Below are 18,648 nucleotides of genomic sequence, written 5' to 3' on the forward strand. Positions count from 1 at the left end.
CAGAGCATCTCATGAGATCCCTCGATGCGTGATCGCGTGCAGTTCGCCGCGAGTTGGGTCACTTCGTTTTTGTTCGTTGAAATCGTGTCTCGGCCGGAGATGGTTGTGCGTGCAGTGTCGTTGTTTGTGAATGTGATTGATTGGGAAAAACACAGCCACACACAGTTCAGCGTCGTCCAGCGTCGATCTCTGTCGAGCGGCGGTGTAGGTGTTTGTAATCGAATTACATGGTCTGATCGAACGGTGTTGTAGAGCGGGGAAATTGGTGTAAATCCTCCGAGGTAGGGAAGGGAGGCTGTGAACATAATGATAATAGCAGTAATAGTGGGCATTGATTGAACGACTTGCGTTACGGCGTGCGCGAGAGTAATTTGGTTGCCTTCTTCCAGTCCAGTCTGGCCGTGTCCAGTGTCGTGTTGTTCCGTGTGCCGTACGGGAGCCAGTGTTGTGTGCGTGTGAGAGGGAGCGAGCGATGTGCTATGCGCTGATGTGTGTGGTTGCGCGTAATTCTTGTCGATCGCGCGCGCGGCTGGTAAGTGAAAAAGTGCGAAAGAGCATAGATAGTAGTAGTGGAATAAGGGAAGAAGGGAGCTGAAGGGAGTATGAGTATGTGTAGCAACGTCGGAGCACAGTGGGTTCGAGGATCGCAGAAGTAGAGTTCAAAGCATTATCAGAACCCGTCATCGTCATCATCACCATCATCATCATGGGTGCGAGCGAGAAGCTGTTGGTGTGTAGACAGAGAGAAGATAGTGCAGGAGAGCAAGCGAGACGGGAAGTGAAATGATTGTAAAAGGGAAAAGTGCGGAGTAACGAGAGACACGGAAGGGAAGTCGAAAACAGAGCACAACATAGCACAACACTACAGCGACAACAAAGCACATGCAAACGAGAAACAGGCGAAACAGCAGTCGTTGTGTGATGCGTGAGAAGCGAGTGAAGGAGAAGACTAGGATGATAGGGTGGTGTTTTGGTAGTGTTGATAGCGCGTTTTAGTAGTTGCGTAGAAGTGTTTGTCAAGAAGCGAAGAAAAGAAGCGATGGAAGGGTGTTTGTAAGAAGCAGCCAGCAAGGAAGGGACGGACAGGCAAGGGCAGCAGCAACGAAGAACGACGTCGAAACGTCAGAAAGGGCTGGAGTGAGTGTGTGTGCGTGCGAGAGCGATCGCGAGTGAGCGAGAAGAAAGCTGGTAATGTCAAACAGAGAGCGCACCGATCAGCGCTGCGAGCAAAGGAGAGCGCGTGTGTGAGGTGAGTAGGACAGGGTGTGTTGGAAGAGATCAGATGGGATGGGAGAGTAGCGGAAGCGATTTGCCAAAATATGTGTGTATGATCACGCGGTGTGAATGTGGAATGCATCGATCAGGGTAAAGGGCGCACACGATGGGCGCAGACGAAGAGACAAACAAATCCATCATCGATTATTCAATCAACGCGAGCAGCTCTGCACTGAAATAACGCACATGAGCATCGGTTCTTCTGCTGCAAGTCCGTTCTTATGCTAATGCTCATGGTCTGGAGTTCGATTGTGAAGCGTTAATGTCATAAAATGGATAGTAAGAGTAACCTATTCTCCCAATCACAAGCGCTTAAACTCTTCCCAATATTTTCAACAAACATTGTAATGATGAACTTCCATCTGAAAGCTGAATTTGGCGCATGCAAACATCAAATGCCCAACGCAACAAGTGGCTGTTGGTGGCCTGTTCTGGATGGATAAAGTATGGAAATGGCTGTGATTGGTTTTCCACCAGGTTCTTTTGGTACATTCTACCTCATTGCCCTGGGGAAGAAAGGCGTCTGTGGACGTAATCTCCTGCATCGGTGTGTTTATGTTGCTGCAACGTGACTAGCGCACAGGTCTTATCAAAAGCCGCTGCTTGTGCGCGATTGTTTGCGGCAGAATTCCACCACGTCATTAGATTTGTAATTATGCCACGTTGCTATCCTTTAAAGTGTTTTCATTCCATTTTTTTAATTAAGTTTTCTTCTTTATTTTTAAGAGCTTTTCTACGAAAATGTTTGAATATTCTGAGAAAAAAATCAAATGGGTTTTTGATACTATTTTTTACATAAAAATGGTTCGTTTTAAAAATTCAAAGACACATATTACGTTTGTTGAATCAACTGTCACGGAGTATAAAATTAGTTAAATGAACAAATCAGCTTTTGTGGTTGACCGAACCATAATGGTCTTCCCAGCATAATACAACTGTTTCTAAGAATTACTCCTAGACATGGACATTTTTGTGCTCATACCATCCATGTATGGGTTGAGGTAAGTTTTCTAGGAAAAGAGATAGATTTTCCTGTGTCCCATGATAACTTTGAGGATTTGGAAACATTACTTCCGGTTGATTTGTTTGGTGATGGTATAACATTGTTTGGTCCATCTGTTGGAATGTCTTATAGTTATGAAACAATGTGTTTCAATATTTCATAGAATTTCTAAATAAACAAAAATATGTGTTGTCTATGCTAAACGATACTTTGATGCTAGTTCTTAATGAAAGGCAACGAAGCAATAAACAAATGAAGCCAAATTCTAAAGCATGGCATCATACATCATATGGAACATCCGTGAAATTGTTTTTAGAGAGAGAAAGAGAGTTACGAATTAATTTTAGAATGTTTGAAAACTTAATATTGACATTCATATGTATGAAGTTTTATTTCAAACAGTGAAGATTCCTTATAGCAACATGATGCGAACAAAAGTTCGACAGAAAACTACTTATAATAAACTTTTTAGTTGCAGAACATCCATATACATTCGATACGAAAGTAGAATGTCGTCATACTCTGAGTGAAATGTGTAAAGACATTTTGAAATAAAATCGATGGCAATCGATAACTTGAAAATAGACAGTTGTTACTGGTTCTTTCCTTGCAGGATTTGTGATGAATTTATTCCTGAATTAAATGAACGTATATAAATACATGTGATTCATGAAAGTTTAATTCGATAGGTTAGGTAGCGTTTTTGAAAGATATACTAATTTTAAACCTCTTTTATCAGAAGCTTAATTTAACATTTTAAGTTTGATTACCAGTTATAGAAATAGTGACAAAGCGAAGTTATTAAAGTTTGAACAGCTAAAATTGTATCTCTAAAATTGCTATGCGGAAACAGCTGCTTTCCTAAATAAACGGAAAAAGTCCCTTAGTAAAGATGGCGATTGATAAGTAGTCTCATGTCAATGAATTTACTCGCAACCAAACACTTTCGAAAATCAAAACAATCTTACAGAGTGATTCCTGGGGATAAAACAAGTTCAAATTAATCCGCGAGAAAACAAAAAAAAAACAAAACGGGTTTTTCCCCATCTGGCGGTCAAATTTCCTTCGTCATGCATCGGATGAACCGGCTCGATCGGTTGAATCTCCCGCAAAAGCTCGCTGTGACGCAAATGTCGCCACCACGGCTAATGGTTCGATCATTCAAGATCGTACACAACGTTTTACGTCACGTTTGTGTCGTGTACGATTGCACTGTGTGTATGTGTGTGCTGTCGGATTTTGGTTTTGGTGTTGTGAAACGATGGCGCACCTTCATAAGCAACGTGCTTGATATTGTTTCTTTAACTCTCTGCAGTATCAAAGGGATTTTATTAAAGTTTATAAAAGTACAATAGATATTTTTGTAACCATAACTATAGTAAAACTTTCGTTTTACAAAGTTTTGTGCGGGTTGTGAATGTGAATTAGAAGGGAAAGCAAGCTTACGTATGATAAGGGTGCCAGAAATAGTTTTCACTTTGATGCACTGCACATGAAGGACGTCTGTGTTGTGACGGGGAAGATGTAATAAAAAGTAAATTTAAAAAAAAAAAAACATCAAGCAACCCGGCCCAGAAACCGTACTGGAGATGGTGGTGATACGTACAATGTAGCCCCCAGAGATGTGTATTATCAGTGTGCGGCCCTAAAGTGACCTTGGGCGGTTTTGCTGCTTGGTTATTAGCACGCGCAACAACAGTACGCTCATTTAACCGCAAATAAAAGTGCATGTACATTGTCTTTGGAACGAGCAACAGTGTAAAAGGAAAGGAAAGAGGTAGGTTCATTCATTTACACCGGTGTTTGCTGATTTTGTTGGGATACTTTTCTCCACTAGAACCATTTTATGGAGCAAAACTGCTCGAAGGGGATTGTGTTTATGTCATGTACTTGGGATATGTTTCTGGAATAATAGTTCTTGCTTCCGATGATGTATTGTGACACCTCATGTCAGAATGAGTGTATAGAAAGATAAAATACTGCCGGAAGCTAGAACATCTTAGCCAATAGATCATTGTTCAGGGGATGTAATAGAAACAAGATTTTCAAACAAAGTGGTGTAAGTGAAGACGTAAGATGTATACTTTTCAAAACAAATTTATACATTGTATCCATGTTACAATGTAAATACTAATTAATTGTTTATTTGAAATATTTATCTTTAATGAAACTTCAATTTTCCAGTTCCTGTTCATTTTTTCTCAAATGAAGGTGCAACGAGAGAGTTCAGTTTAGAGTTAATTTCAACACAGGAGGAATTAAGGATGTGCTATTTAAAGTTATTTGCTTTTTCAAAAATGATTGTATATAAAAGAACAATTAAGAGTATTAACTGATTTGAAATAAAAAAAAGTAAAAATAAAAGCATTAACATATTTTACTTTTTAAAGAATTTTCTAACAGCTGTTTGCCCATTATTTTTACTTTTAAGTTAAAAAGTTTATTTGTGAAACAAAAAAAATATAGCAAAATTGTTATCAACACACTCAAAAATGAAATTAATTTCAATTGCTTTATTTTACTGGCAATGGAGGCGCATGGTAGTTTATGTAATTCTAGTGAAACTAACGTAATAAATAATTTTAAAGTACTAAAAGATGATGAGGTTATCCTTTTATTATTTTAAACGATCTATAAGGGATTATTTCTAAAGTAATCACATACAACTGCAGTTAACGAAAAAAATCCCAACAAAAGGTGACAACACGAATCCAACAAAAACAATTTGTTTTTGGTAAAAGAATGCTGCAAGTTGTACGTGACGATTCGATTTTCCTACCTCCGTATCATGTGTTTTCTTCTGTTTTTTCTCGGTATTCTTCACGCAACCGGTGGTGCACGATCGGAATCTCGCATTTTGTTTATCCGCACGGCTAGACACCATCGTACGCCCGTCGGCACTGTATGTGTGTTTTTGGGGCATCAGCCCACCACCACCACCACCATTCAGCCACCATCTTCGTTCCACACGTCCTCACACGTCCAATAACAGCGTATTTCAGTTGTTTGTTTGGGTGGGTTTTTTTGGCGCTTTCCTTCCGTACAGCAAACTACATGCAAATGACGCGAACAAAATGTACCATAGTGAGTGGGTATGTCTGAGGGGAGGGGGAAGGGGGAAAAGAGGGATAGGGGCGAATGGGGTTGGAACAGATTTATAATGTTGCGAGTGAGCGCTTGTTTAATTGCTACCCGGAGGGTACCTTTTCTTAAGGTTGTTTTTGTTAGATTTTATTTCGCTGACCGTTTTGTTCAAGATACAGTTCATTTTTTTATTAATATTGTATTCCATCTGTGTATTAGTTAAAAAAATCTTGAAGCACTGTTATCAAGCAAAATTAAGAAATTAAATAAATTAATATTTACTAGACAACCTATAGCAAAAGTGAATGTTTTTAGTGCATTCAATCCCCAAACTTGTTAGGATGTTTTTTTGTTGCGAATCGGCACTGCGAATAACAAAATTAGCGCCACATCATGTGGATTAACTCCCGCCGTTCCCATTGATCGTGGCCGAGTGACGTCACAGCTCGCATTTTTTGTTGTTGCTTCTTCGACCCCTGTTTGTGTTGGTGGCGCAAAAGCATCCGATTAAACATGGCCCAAAACGTAACGCAATCGCGCACTCATCTTAAGTCCCAGCCAGCGTTCTTTGCGCTGGCTGAAGACATTGTTGCACACACGCACGCACACGCCGACTGATGGTTGGAAAGCGCGTACGCAACAAGAGTTGGGAGGGTTGTAGGGGGTTGCCTATTTGCTTTCGACCCCGCCGTTGTGCCGTTTTGCTGTCTTCGGTTATCGCTCGCGTGTATGACTGTCTGTGTGAGGTTTTTTTGTTGGTTTGTTTTTGCTTATAAATTTCTTCCTATTTTGTTTGTTTGAACGTACCATGTACCGTCTCTAGTGTTTGGTGTCGGTTGTTACGCGCGTCACATGTTTTATTTGTTTTGTCTCCATTTTAGTTTCACTTAAGGTATGGTAGCCATATTTTAGGCGTTGCACTACTCATCGGGAATGAGCTATTTTTAGTACCGAAAGCAACCAGGTAATCAAGGTTACGAGTTGGGGGCGGATTTAGGAGGCGATGTTTACCCTGTGGGGCATTTGCGTCCGACAGTAATGTTGTAATTTTGTACCCACAAAAGCGATTGTCCGTTCCAACAATGCAGCAAGTAGCACGGGGCGTTGCTAAAGATAATTCCACAACTCTCAGGTTCAGCAATAATGGGACGCTGATTAGCAACATGGTGAGGGAGGGAAGGGCTGGGGATGAAGGAAGCCGAGGGTGAAACAGTTTTGTGTGCTTTTTTGCCGTTTTTCTGAAGATTATTACAGCCTAGCATTTCAGTCTGGTTTATAATGGACATCAAATTTTTTAAATCGTTTTTTGATGGTTAAGCTAATGGTTTTTTTTGCGATCACTGCAGACAAGAAATCATTGCGGTTTAATAATTTCAATTTTGAAAGCTTTAGAAACTTTACCTGTTTGTTATTGCTATTTTAAAATAAAAACTTTTCCAAAACCTTACAAAAAGTTGCTGACGATGTTTTCCGACTTTCCTTTTATGATGTGGGTTGTCGAAATTAAACCTGTCAACAATTGGCAAGTTATGCTAAATGTAGGAGTAACTTTTGAGCCGATTAAAAAAGGACTGTAAACTGTTGACGACAGCTTATAAAGTCTACTTTCATTCGAGCGCAGCAAAACAAACAAAAAACAAAAAAAAACAAATCAAATCGGAATCATAACCGTGGTTACGCTTGAGAGATGATGGAACAGTCGACCGTCATTGTAATTTCAACGCTGGAAATCCAATGTCCAATGTGAGACAATCGTCATAGGTGTAAATCATGACAGGTTGATTTTCCCAAGAAAGGTCACCAGAGTCAAGGGTGCGTAGGTTTTTGCTTCCGGCCATCGAATTGTTTTGTTCCATCTTGTCCTGATGATTCTTCTCCTTTTCGAAGTGACTGTGGAAGCAATAACTGAAGGGCCTTTATTGTGCTCAGCATTCTTGCCCTGCCATTGAGCAAAACGGGAAGAAACGCAATTTAAAGCATGGTTGGGTAAGGTTTGATGTGTTCTAAGCGTACAACATTCTGTAGCAGATCAAACAGATGCCTTACATAGATGAAGCAGAACTGTGTTTAAGCGGCGACTGACGAATGAATATTGCATTTACTGAATTTCGTATTCTAGACGACCGCTTTAAGCTCATCATGAAGTTAACAGCGGCCCTCAGCATCTTTCCTATTTCCCCTGAGGAAAATCTTTCTCTTTTTGTTGTTGTTTTATTCCAATTATTTTTGTTTTTTTTTTCGTATGCAGAGAGTCGAATCGTGGGTGTTACACATTAATTTTCTTTCGGCAGTACATGAGGGCTGCGCTTCGAAAGTTCACCGTTTCATGTTTGTTCGATGACATGGAAAATCGAAAGCCCTTGTGTGGCTCAATGTAAAATTAAACGAACGTTGTGCTGTGGGAGTTGTCTTTATGCTCGAGTGATCTCAACTCCACTGACACATGACTATTTATACAGTTAGTTTATTAAATTAACCATAAGAGCATTTTGAGCGGCAGAAGTACGGGTGTAGAACATTGGGCAATGAAAATAAATTCTAGAAATAATAATTTTCTGGTGTTTTTTGTGAAAACTTAAATTTAATCGCGAAGTATAATTTAGGAAAAAAATATCTTTTTAAAATATGTTTACTTAAAAAAATTAGTACATAGATACAACCGATGTTCTGGCACATTGTTAGAATATTTTTAAGAACAAGCCTTTTTCAGGACTTTAGTATATTTATCATGAATACTTTAACATAGTTTGTTGCTTACTTCTTTAACATAATCGGTGATCCATATGTGATCATGTTGTAAAAGATAAATTACCCGGAAAATAAGATAATTCTTGAGGTTGTCCGGCATCATACTTATGACATGACCAAGCTACTTCAACCAACTGCAATATACAATAGACTGGACATTGCTGTGCCTACAGCATTACTTGTCCACGTATTGCAACCTCAAAAACGATGGCTTCATTTGATTGAGATCTTGGAATTGATTGTACGAGCTAGAATTATGAATGCTTCTCGTTTTGTACATCTGGTTAATTAGTTCCAATGCAAATTAGTTCTCCAATATATTGTATTTGCAAGTGCATCGATGCATTACCTAACCTTTGCACACTGGTTTAGTTGTTTCGTAAGAAAAAAACTTGCACTCTCGAGGAAAGCACACCATCGCGATCACACCGCCATTGCGTGCCGCGAATGTACTCTCACTCGCTCGTGCGTTCTTGCGTGCGTTCCGTTCTCGCGGTTTGATCTTTCATTCTCGTGCGCTACAGCGCAAACCGTTCCGACGGTGGTGGTACCGGAATTGCGGACCGTACGGTAACCGACAACGACCCTAATAGTGGTAGTGGTGGAATCGTTCCGGGCGATAAGCCAATCGGTTTGAACATTCGAGAGACAACGTTTTTTTTATGGGCGTCAGCCCATATGCGATGGCACTGGAACGAGTTCCGTCCGCGTTAACCACATTCTAAACAAGCTTTTGTTTCGGTGTGTGTTGTTTTTGTATTGCGAATCTATTTTTAACCCAAGCGTAAGCTTTTATAAACGTTCCCTTTACCCGTTTCCGCTAATCTTTCTTTAATTCCCGTTCCTTTTGGTCCCGTCTCCCGTCATGGGGGTTGTTCGTTCATTCCATTTTTATTATGTCCCCAACAAGATCAAGCTGACCGCAAAGCGTTAACCGAACCGACCACAAAATTACACGACGTTTCTTGCGAGTGTGAAAAAGATGCCTAACGATGGTGACATGGGTTTGGGTTTTTTAGTCGAATGTTTGTATTTTGTTGCTACATAAAATTGAATTAGTAATTGGTGGTGAGTTGGGTCTTAGTTTCCTTCATTTCTAAAATAAAAGTAAACCTTCAAAAAAGATGAAACTAGACACTTCGGAGTTGTTTGAACCATTTTTACTTTTAAGAAAAGTCGATCAAAGGAAAGGAAATAAAATAAATTTAAAATGTCTAGAGGTTAAAAGAAGGGTGTGGACGATAATGAACAAAAGGATGCGATAAAGTCTAGGATGAAAAATTGATTGAAAATCTTTAAGCTTTTACTTTCTGAGCACGTTTGTGCGGTACAGAAAACAATCCTCTTATTGATTGTTATAGAATTTTTAAATTTATTTTGCTTCAAGTTCTCTTCAAAATATCCTAAAAAAATAGTTCTCCTTCAACTGGAAAGCAGATGGTTTAGTTGAAAATTAATCAAATAAATCGCAGCGCACACGCATTAGTTTGCAGCAAACAGTAGCTAACGTATAAGCTTTCCAAACTTTGCTCGTAATTATTGTATTTCCTGCGCATATCCATTCTAAGGGTAGTACTGCACATGTTTAGTGTAGTTTTACCGAGTAGACGAGCGAATCTTGACACAATGGTAAGAAGGTAGTGCTTTTTTCTCTCCAGCGGAAAGTTTTCACCACTAACGCTGTGCATTTGTTGCTTCGCTGAAACTTTCTTCGAACACAGAAGAACTTCATCATTTTCTAAGAGCGTATCGTCGATACGGAGATTGTGGTACACGGTGAGAACCGAGAGGGTTAGTGGTTTCAGTTGCTTAAAATCTACGGTTCTGTGAAATGGTTTTCAACTACGAACCACTGGTTGGTAAGGTATCGCGTGAAATTTGTTTCAATCTTGTTGATACTGGCTGATGAAGACTTATTGTAATGGAGAACTTTGGCAGTCAAATTTTTGGAAGAAAAGGAATGAAATGTAAGCATTGGATCACTGTTGGAATCCAGCGAGATATTGGATGCCAAGCAACGATGAATATAAAAATAGCATTAATTGTTTTTGTCGAATTTATAAATTTAAACTAAATTAATGCAACACATTTCTGTATCATTCTTTATCTATAACATCTCTACTGCTTTATTGATCGATATTCAAAAATAATAAATTCAATAAAATAGGTGGATTCCAAAATTTGACAGCTCATTTGACAGATTTTATAGCAACATATTTGTGCAAATTATCATTTGGTTGATAATGTCATCCATTTAAATAATAGTTTGATTATGTCATCAAATAAAAAAACAGAATATGTTGTATATAATCAAACAAGGAGATCAACAAAAAAATGAATAAAATATTGAATAATCAATAAATATATAATCAACGTGTTCCTCATATGATTACAGCAAAGTAACATATATAAACAGAATATATTTTAATCAAGTAATCTGTTTTCTGTACCTCATAATTTGAAAACGCAATACAAGGCAGTAAGTAAGTATGGAACAAAAACATTTCATTTAACCTTTCTATACAAACAGAAGGAAAATGAATCCATACAAACGTATAATAACAATTTGCCATATTGAATCTACAGAAAGCAGCAATCGCAATCGCTGGTACTGGTCGTTGGATTGGTTTATTTTCTCATTTTATTCCCATCCACGCCGAAAGGAATGAATCAGTTTTTGGAATTTTTTCCTGTTTTTTTTAAGGTTTGGTTTAGAAATTAGTATTTTAACACCCTTTGGAAGGTTTACTTTTCCTCTGCGAAACAAGTGATTTGTTTGTCCGAACTTTCATACTCTCATGCCGCGAAGCATGAAGCATCGAAACACGATGAATACCGAAATAAAAATCTTGCAAAAAACACATATAGATTGGATCCAATCTAAATCCAGCATGTGCGAGAATCCAGCAGCAGAAAAACAAACAGAAAAAAAGTAAAAGAATATTATTTTATGAAATGTTGTTTTATTTTTATCATCGTGATGAAGTGTACCAGGTTCCCGGTTCCGGAACCGGTTCGCCAACCTGGCGTGTAGAGTTGCTAAAGCCACAGGGAAACACGGGGAAGGCAACATTCCCGTTCGCTTGCTTTTACGGATATTAAATTTAAATAATCCTTCGAAATTGCTTAGAAGCAGATAGAAGTATTGTGAACGGTTTTGAGGGAAGAGAAGGAACAAACGCGAATCTCTCAAAAATGATAAAATCGGCTTGACCGTTTTGGATTTATATTTTGTCATGCTGCTTTCCCACGGAACACATCTCGCTATGTGTTGTCTTTTGGTACAGACATTATGCATAAAGAACCATACTGTGAGCGAAATATGTGATATGTACCGTGTTGTGTAAAGTTTTTTTTTCGTGTTTTGTTTTTGGTTTTCAAATTCATTTCTGAGCACGCGATGTGAATGGGTTTACGATTCGCGATTTCCGCCGTGTGAGTCAAAAAAAATCAACCAAAAACGAAGTCTTGATACGGATGACACAAATAGAAATTCAGCCCGAAGCGGAAATGAGATTATTCTGTTGATGCAAATGTTTGGCCACGGTTTTGCTTTTCGTTCTGTTTTTGGCCATCTCCAATCGATTCGCTTTCCGAAGAAGCAAAACAACGGGTGAAGTGTGACGCGTTTCACGAATAGCGCACCTTTCGATTTTGATGAAATGGAAATTTATGTATCGTTTCCCGATAGTTTAACGGCCATTTCGTGAGGTTGTTGTCATCTGTTTCTTCTTGTTTTTTTGGTGTAGATTTTCATTGGGGCTATAATGCTATAATGGTTTTTGGGACGCGTGTCGATGAAATAATTTAACAAAATGCTATAATTAGGCTCCATTCAGTAAATTGTTTTTTTGGGTCGTACGTTTTAAAACCGGTGCGCAGCTTTTTGTGAATGAAAAATGCAAAGTAGAGCCACATGGTATTTGCCAGCGGTATGGATTGAATGAAGCGATTGGGCTTAGTATTGTTATCGGCTCTGAACGTATTTTTTAAATCGTTTTTATCTTAAGTCCTTTTTAAAACGTATTCTTAAACCCCCATATTATGTTATATTAAATGTTACTCTCTGTTTGCTGGATGTTGCGAGGAGTATTTGGCTAATGGATAAATACTCTTCGAGCATCGAGACATTTTAAACATCATTACGGACTGTTGTTGTTTCATTTACATTTCAATGACTATTGATTGAATGGTTCATTGGGTCTTCATTGGGTTGAATATTTTTTTAAGTTTTTATTTGCAGGTCACTTTTACTCATTTTATTGAAACGATACGCACATTTAAGGATTAAATTTAAAATAAGTATGTAAGCAACATCAACAGACACGGTTCTTTAAAACAGTTATGCTTTATATTTTTGCTACAAACTGTAACTTTTTCAAATATTTATTTTCTCTTTAAATCATATTGTTTATTGCATTATTTTTCGTGAATTTAATGAGGATGAATTTTGCAAGGCCTGTACAGTAATGGATTGCTTTAATTAAAATGATTATTAACTTAAGTATCAACTTAAACAAAAACTACAGCACGATTTCTGAAACTATTATCAATGTAAGAGCTGCTCGTGCAAATGAACTTACATTCAGTGTACCAGTTCAAGGTCAGTGCGCTGAGGACAGTGATTACTGGACACATATTTAATTTGCAAAAGCAAACCAAAAAATCGCTCCATCGTTGATAAGAACCCATTTTTAGCACAAATTTTGATATTTGCTTTTTACGCAACAATTAGAACTACGTCAATACGCGGATCATCTCACGCAACGGCAACACGGTTCCTTATCAAAGCCTTTTGTTTATTTGAAAGTAACAAAAAAACGAAACGCACCGAGTACTAACAAGCTGCTACAAACACGATGAACCGGCGCATTAATCGCAACCCGGATCGTGTCATCATCATGCGCCGGCAATAGTTGTTTTTTTTGGTTGGGGGCTTAACATAAGATCGCTTTCTTACCGTTGTTGTACGTGTGTTTGTTTTTATTTATTTGTCTCTTATTTTTCCATCTTGGTGGTTTATTTTTAGATCCATCCCGATTCGACCGACAGGCAGGAAGGAAGGGACCCCATGGTTCGGTTACGTGGAGCCGCCCCGCGAAACTGAGCGTACCGAACGACCGAAATGAGAGAGAAAGTGTGTGCGTGTGTGTGTGTGTGTGCGGTAATGGGGGGATGCTCGCGAGTTCCTTGCCTTTTTTTCTCTTACCGAGTACGATCGGCTACTCTCGCCCTGTGTGCGTGTATTTCATCCCCATATCATGTTATGATGCTGTGATTGGAGTTGGGAAGAAAAGGGAAGAAGGAAACACTTCTGCCCTTCCCCACATGCTCAAATACCACCCCACCCCCATCGCCCCAGTTCATCCTTTTGAACATAATCCGCTCCGGCGGACCAACTCGAAGAGTTCAATTCGCTCTCCTCACGACTGCTTAATGCTCGGGAAGAAGCACCCCTATCACCACCCACTTCTTCTTTCTCCTCTTCTTCCCACCCCTACCCTCTCTTACGTTCATAAAACAATCAGCAGAGAGAGAGAGAGAGAAAGAGAGCGCGAGAGAGAGAGAAAGTACGAGATAAAGAGAGAAGAGGTGCGTCTAAGTTAGCAGCAGCAGCAGCACCCCATCGAACGCGGTTGACTCGCGTTCTCGCGTTCGCAGAGCAGAAGCAACGCATCTCCCGTAGGAAACGGATCGTTCGATCGTTTGGCGCGCGCGTTCACCTCGGCTGAGCCGCCGGGGAATCGGTTCGAGTCTAGGTGTCGAGTGAAAAATTAGAGAAGAAACAAAACAGAGAAAAAAAAGTTCAAATTATCGTACGCTCAACGTTCTTTGCGTGTGTGTGAAGGTTGAACGGGGTGTTGTACGTACGTGCGCAAATCGTTACAAGCGTGTGAAGTGTGATCATTCACGTACCTAACATGTATTTATTGGGCAGAAAAGAGAAAACCAAAATACAACCTAAAAACAACCAAAGGTGAACAAACCTTCCCGAAGAAAAGTGTGCAAAAAAAAACAAAACAAAAAAATCACACAAATTCGATATGGGCTCTCGGGCACAAAGATTAACTTAAGGAAGAATTAATTTTCTTCCGGTAGTAAAAAAAACCAAAACAAATCGCTTGTGGTGAAGATATGGCCCCACACTGCGTGTTCTAATCTGCACCAGCGCCATCTAGATCGTTATCTTAATCCCTCGTGCAGCAAATTAATCAAACCGTGCAGCAGCAGCAACAGGCAGGCAATGCAAAACGGCACATATTAAGTTTATCATCATTTGCAGAGCAGGCAATTGAGTGTAGAAAGACGAAAAAAAAAAACATAAAAAAAGGAACCAACCAAGCGAAAGAGAGTGAGAACGAAAGCGCACGTAAAAGAACGAGCGGTTTTTGCACCCCCCTTTTACTTCCTTTTTTTTCACCCTTATCGATGGTTTCTGTCTCTGTAAGAAACGAAGGAAAGATGGAAAAATCCCCCCGAAAAAAAAACAAAACAAAATATTTGTTTCCTTCTGGCCACCATTTTCTCACGATCATTTATTGTGCTTTGGTGTTGTTTTTTTCATCTCCATTTTTTTCTATTGTTTCCACCCTCACAGTTACGTCAGCTAAATTGTGCTTGCGTGTGTGCATGTTTGTTTGTAAAAGTCTTTTTGTGAAGTGTTTTGTAGTGTTGTTCTTTTTATAATTGCCAAACACAGCCGGAAGCTGTGAACTGGTGTTTGGGTGAGTTCCGACGATCACTGTATGATCACGCGCTCGATGTGAAGTGTATGTGTGTGTGTGTTTAAATTCGTGTGTAATATACGGAAAAGTGCAATGAAAACGCAACGATCGGAAGAAAGCACTGTTGTGAAAATATGAAACGCATTAAAAAATAAGAATAGAAACGAAAAGTGTTGGAATTCGTGCTTTTAAATAGTGTTTAGTGTCTGAGTAAACACACAACTAAATGTGCTCGTGTGTGCGGGTTAATGTTGAGCGATAAAAATTGTGAAAAAAAAATTATTACAAAACCGAAAATTTCGTAGTACAACTTGTGGTGCATTTTAAGTTTTGCCTTCTGTTTGTGTTTGTGCACGCGAAGAAAAAGCTTCAACAAAACAGAAAGAAGCAGTGAATAAAAAGGCAGGGTTTCTAACAGCAAAGAGAAAAGAAAAGAAAAGAAAACGTAATAATATATCCCGCAAATTCAGCCAAGTGCCACGTATCAGCGTCAATTCTCGCGTTCTCGCGATCAGCAAATTGTGTTCTTCCTTCTTAGCGAAACGTCATTCGGTTTGGAGGAAGCAAAACCGAAGTGTGTGCAAAAAAAAAGGTAAAGAAATGAAGATGAGCTAGCGTGGCTGAGTGTACGCAACAGGAAGGCGAAGATTTGACAGAAGCAAAAGTGAAACACATTCCAGCACGCGGTGAGCGGTAAGAGAATTGCTGTTTTTTTACAGTTCATCACCGACCGTGCAAGTCCGAATATTTGGCGTTTTTTATTTGGTGATCGGTGCGTATTCGGTTGCTGCACGGAAAGTACTTCCCCGTTCTCTCTCTCCGTCATTTGGGCCGAAAGGGAAAACGGTTTCTTTAGCACCCGGACGCAACCCCATTTTGTTACCCTTCGTCACGATTCCGGATCACCCCACAGGACGACGATTTCACGTTCAAGGCGAAGCGCGAAACTATTCTAAGTTCGGCCTTCGAACACATGGTAAGTTGGGTTTAGGGCACTAGATTAGCTAAACTAATAAAAAATGAGAAGAGAAGATGTAACCGTATCAGTAAACCCCCGGCTATGTGTCTGTGTGTGGGGTGGGTGAATCGCTAGGGCACTTATAGGGGACACAGAGGCCGCTATTTTTAGCTCGTGCCGTAAAGCATTTACGATGGACAGAGGTGAGGAAAAACTGGTCACCCAATGAGAAGAGTTAGGGTTTGCGGGAATGAAAGAGGTGTCTGTTTATATTTTTACTGCGCCAGAAACTGTTTGTGCAGCTATGTGCCAAACGGTGGCAACAAGCGGATTTTCTTTCACCAGTGCCACTGTTTTTGGCTCGTGCATGTTTATTTGCGGCACGGTATACATATTTACCATACACACCATTCATTCGATTTGCAGCAACAAGTAAAATTTGGTAAAACAAAGCAAAGAACCTCCTGACGGTGTGGTTTGAACAGAATATGCTCCCCGCACACACACACACTGCATCTTGTCTACTTCGGTTGTGCTAAAAGCAGGAAAAAAAAACTTCATCTGTTTACGATACACATTTTTGGCTTGCTAAAGCATCCCAATGTCGAGATGGATTTTTACGATCGGGAAAAAGAGGTAAAAGTTTGTTTGAAAAACAAAAATATAATTTGCGTTTCACTTTCGTGGGGTGGATCGTAAGGGGGAGAAATAAACGAAAACCTTTTTTTTACTTTGGAGTATGCTAAATTACCTCATTATCGTCGTCGATCGAGAAATCTGTTTTTCTCAACGATCATGCATATTGAAGCAAAAGAATGGGTTTTCCGATAAAGATTCTGTGATTTTGACAGTTGGCTTACGGCCATCTTGTTGAAGCTACTAACACTTGTAACTGTCATTTCATCAACTCATCAACTTGTCAAAATGTAATGGAGAGTTCAGGCGATGCAAATGTCAAACGCTTTGTGAGCAACTTTCGCATCGCGTTGCCCAAAATACGGTTAGCTTGATAAACAAATTCGAATAAAACTGGTTTGTTGAACAGAATACGGAGAACTGAGTGGAGTTATGTACTAGACCTATAAGTCACAAATTATTGATGACTTCAATGTCAACATAACTCTATTCATCTTCTAAAATCAACTCTTTTCGTGGACCTTCCGGACATTTGAACGGCATCTTATCGTTAAACATATTTAAATATCTCTCTTCGTTATAACTCGATTGTTTCCTGATGTTTTGTGCTATTTAAATAGTCTGTTCTGTGAACTGTTAAATTTGTTTAGGACATCTAATACGTCATGTACTGCCCTAGTAAAAAAATCGGTGAATGTTGGTTGATATAATTTCCAATGAATTTAATACCTTCTCAAAATTGTAACCATTTCGATGAATTCAGCTGGTTTGCCCAATTTTATTTCTTTATTTATTTGTGTATTGCAATTATTTTAATTATATTTGCAAACTGATATACCTTATCTTTATATGGAAATCCACTAGTTTCCCTTTTTACCGTCGGGATAGAATATTAATGTTTTAAGCGCGCATTTCATTCCTTGTAATGGAGCCGCCCGGTCAATCGTACAATCGTTGCCATGGGTGCGATAAACGAAGTATTTCGGCGAAAATTGACAACCGTTTTCAATTGTTGGAACTGACTGCCGTCGCAGCACGAAATGGAAAAGGTTCATGATGATAGTAGTGTAATTCAATGTGGTCCATTATAATGAGGTTTTACTGCTGATTAGGGCTTACCGTGGCCGAAAGGATACGATGAAATTTCTATATAAATTTTATTATTTGAATTTGTTTGTTTGAAATGTAACGCAAACGTTAGGATTAAAGCTTTTTTACTACTTACGTTGGTAAGAGATTTTTCTCTCATAAATTTTTCAATAAATTCCCCCATAAAATTGCCATTGTGATTAATATATTCGGCAACCTCTACTGTATGGTGCATTTAGTTAAATTTAGTTGAATCTATTTTTGCTTACATTTTAAAAATTCCAAAACTAATTGTTAAGCATATAACGTGGCCCGTACTATGCTTTGGAATGTGAAGCCATTTTGCGTGGTTTGACAGCAAAGATCGCCACTTCCTGGAAAATGGGATGAACATTCTCTGCTGTTAGCGCCAAACTTCGGTGCTGTTGAAGTTATGCAAAACTATGCGTTCCATTCTGGGCGAAGAGCCTTATCGAAGCGATGCCACGTGACAATAAATCATTCCACTGCGGAACGGTTGGTTTGTAAACGCTGTGTTGTTGGGCACTGTTTGGCCGCACGGCACCCGGTACATGGGCGCCGAAACATCCTTTTACCCAGTCCGGCTTGATTTTCCCAAGCAAAACTTTAAGCTCATACAGAGCGTGGAAATTGCGGGTGTTTAGTTTCACTTCCGGGAATCGTGTACGCATCAAATGTTTTGCTTTACTCTGTTGTGCACAGGAAATTATGGTGTGTTGTGAAATGTAGCAGAAAATGGGGAATAAATGTCAGCATAAGAAGGAACCCATATTAGGGCGAAATCATTTCACGTTTCATAAACGTTTCCTTGGTGCAAGATGTAATCAGCAGAGGGAAAAGGGTATGCTCGTGGTAAAAGGATAATAAAATTGTTTTAGCATATGCAGCTTCTTTAAGCATATTTAGCTTCTGCATAAATACTTTTATACATATCAAATGTCCCAAGTCCTTCAGGCCTTCGAAAGCATGCAACAAATTTTATATCTTGAGCTTTATATTATGAGTTTCTGATGACTCTTTTGAAGCAACTCTGCTGCAACCCATTATCATCTCCAAGAGAGGTATATTAAAATATTCTTAAATAATACCTTAAACACACATATTTATGT

The 18,648-nt window shown here is 39.1% G+C and overlaps 1 protein-coding gene across 1 annotated transcript in view; it reads left to right on the top strand.

The window, feature by feature from the left end:
* Positions 1 to 18,648, top strand: part of LOC125766952 (receptor-type guanylate cyclase Gyc76C-like) — a 55,639-nt gene continuing 36,991 nt past the window's right edge. Inside the window, exons 1-3 of the mRNA XM_049433073.1 lie at positions 1 to 1,249; positions 13,140 to 13,247; positions 14,709 to 15,811. The gene's annotated coding sequence lies outside the window, so the exon portion shown is untranslated. The remainder of the gene's footprint in view (positions 1,250 to 13,139; positions 13,248 to 14,708; positions 15,812 to 18,648) is intronic.

Source organism: Anopheles funestus, chromosome 3RL, assembly GCF_943734845.2.
Source record: "Anopheles funestus chromosome 3RL, idAnoFuneDA-416_04, whole genome shotgun sequence".
Taxonomy (NCBI): domain Eukaryota; kingdom Metazoa; phylum Arthropoda; class Insecta; order Diptera; family Culicidae; genus Anopheles; species Anopheles funestus.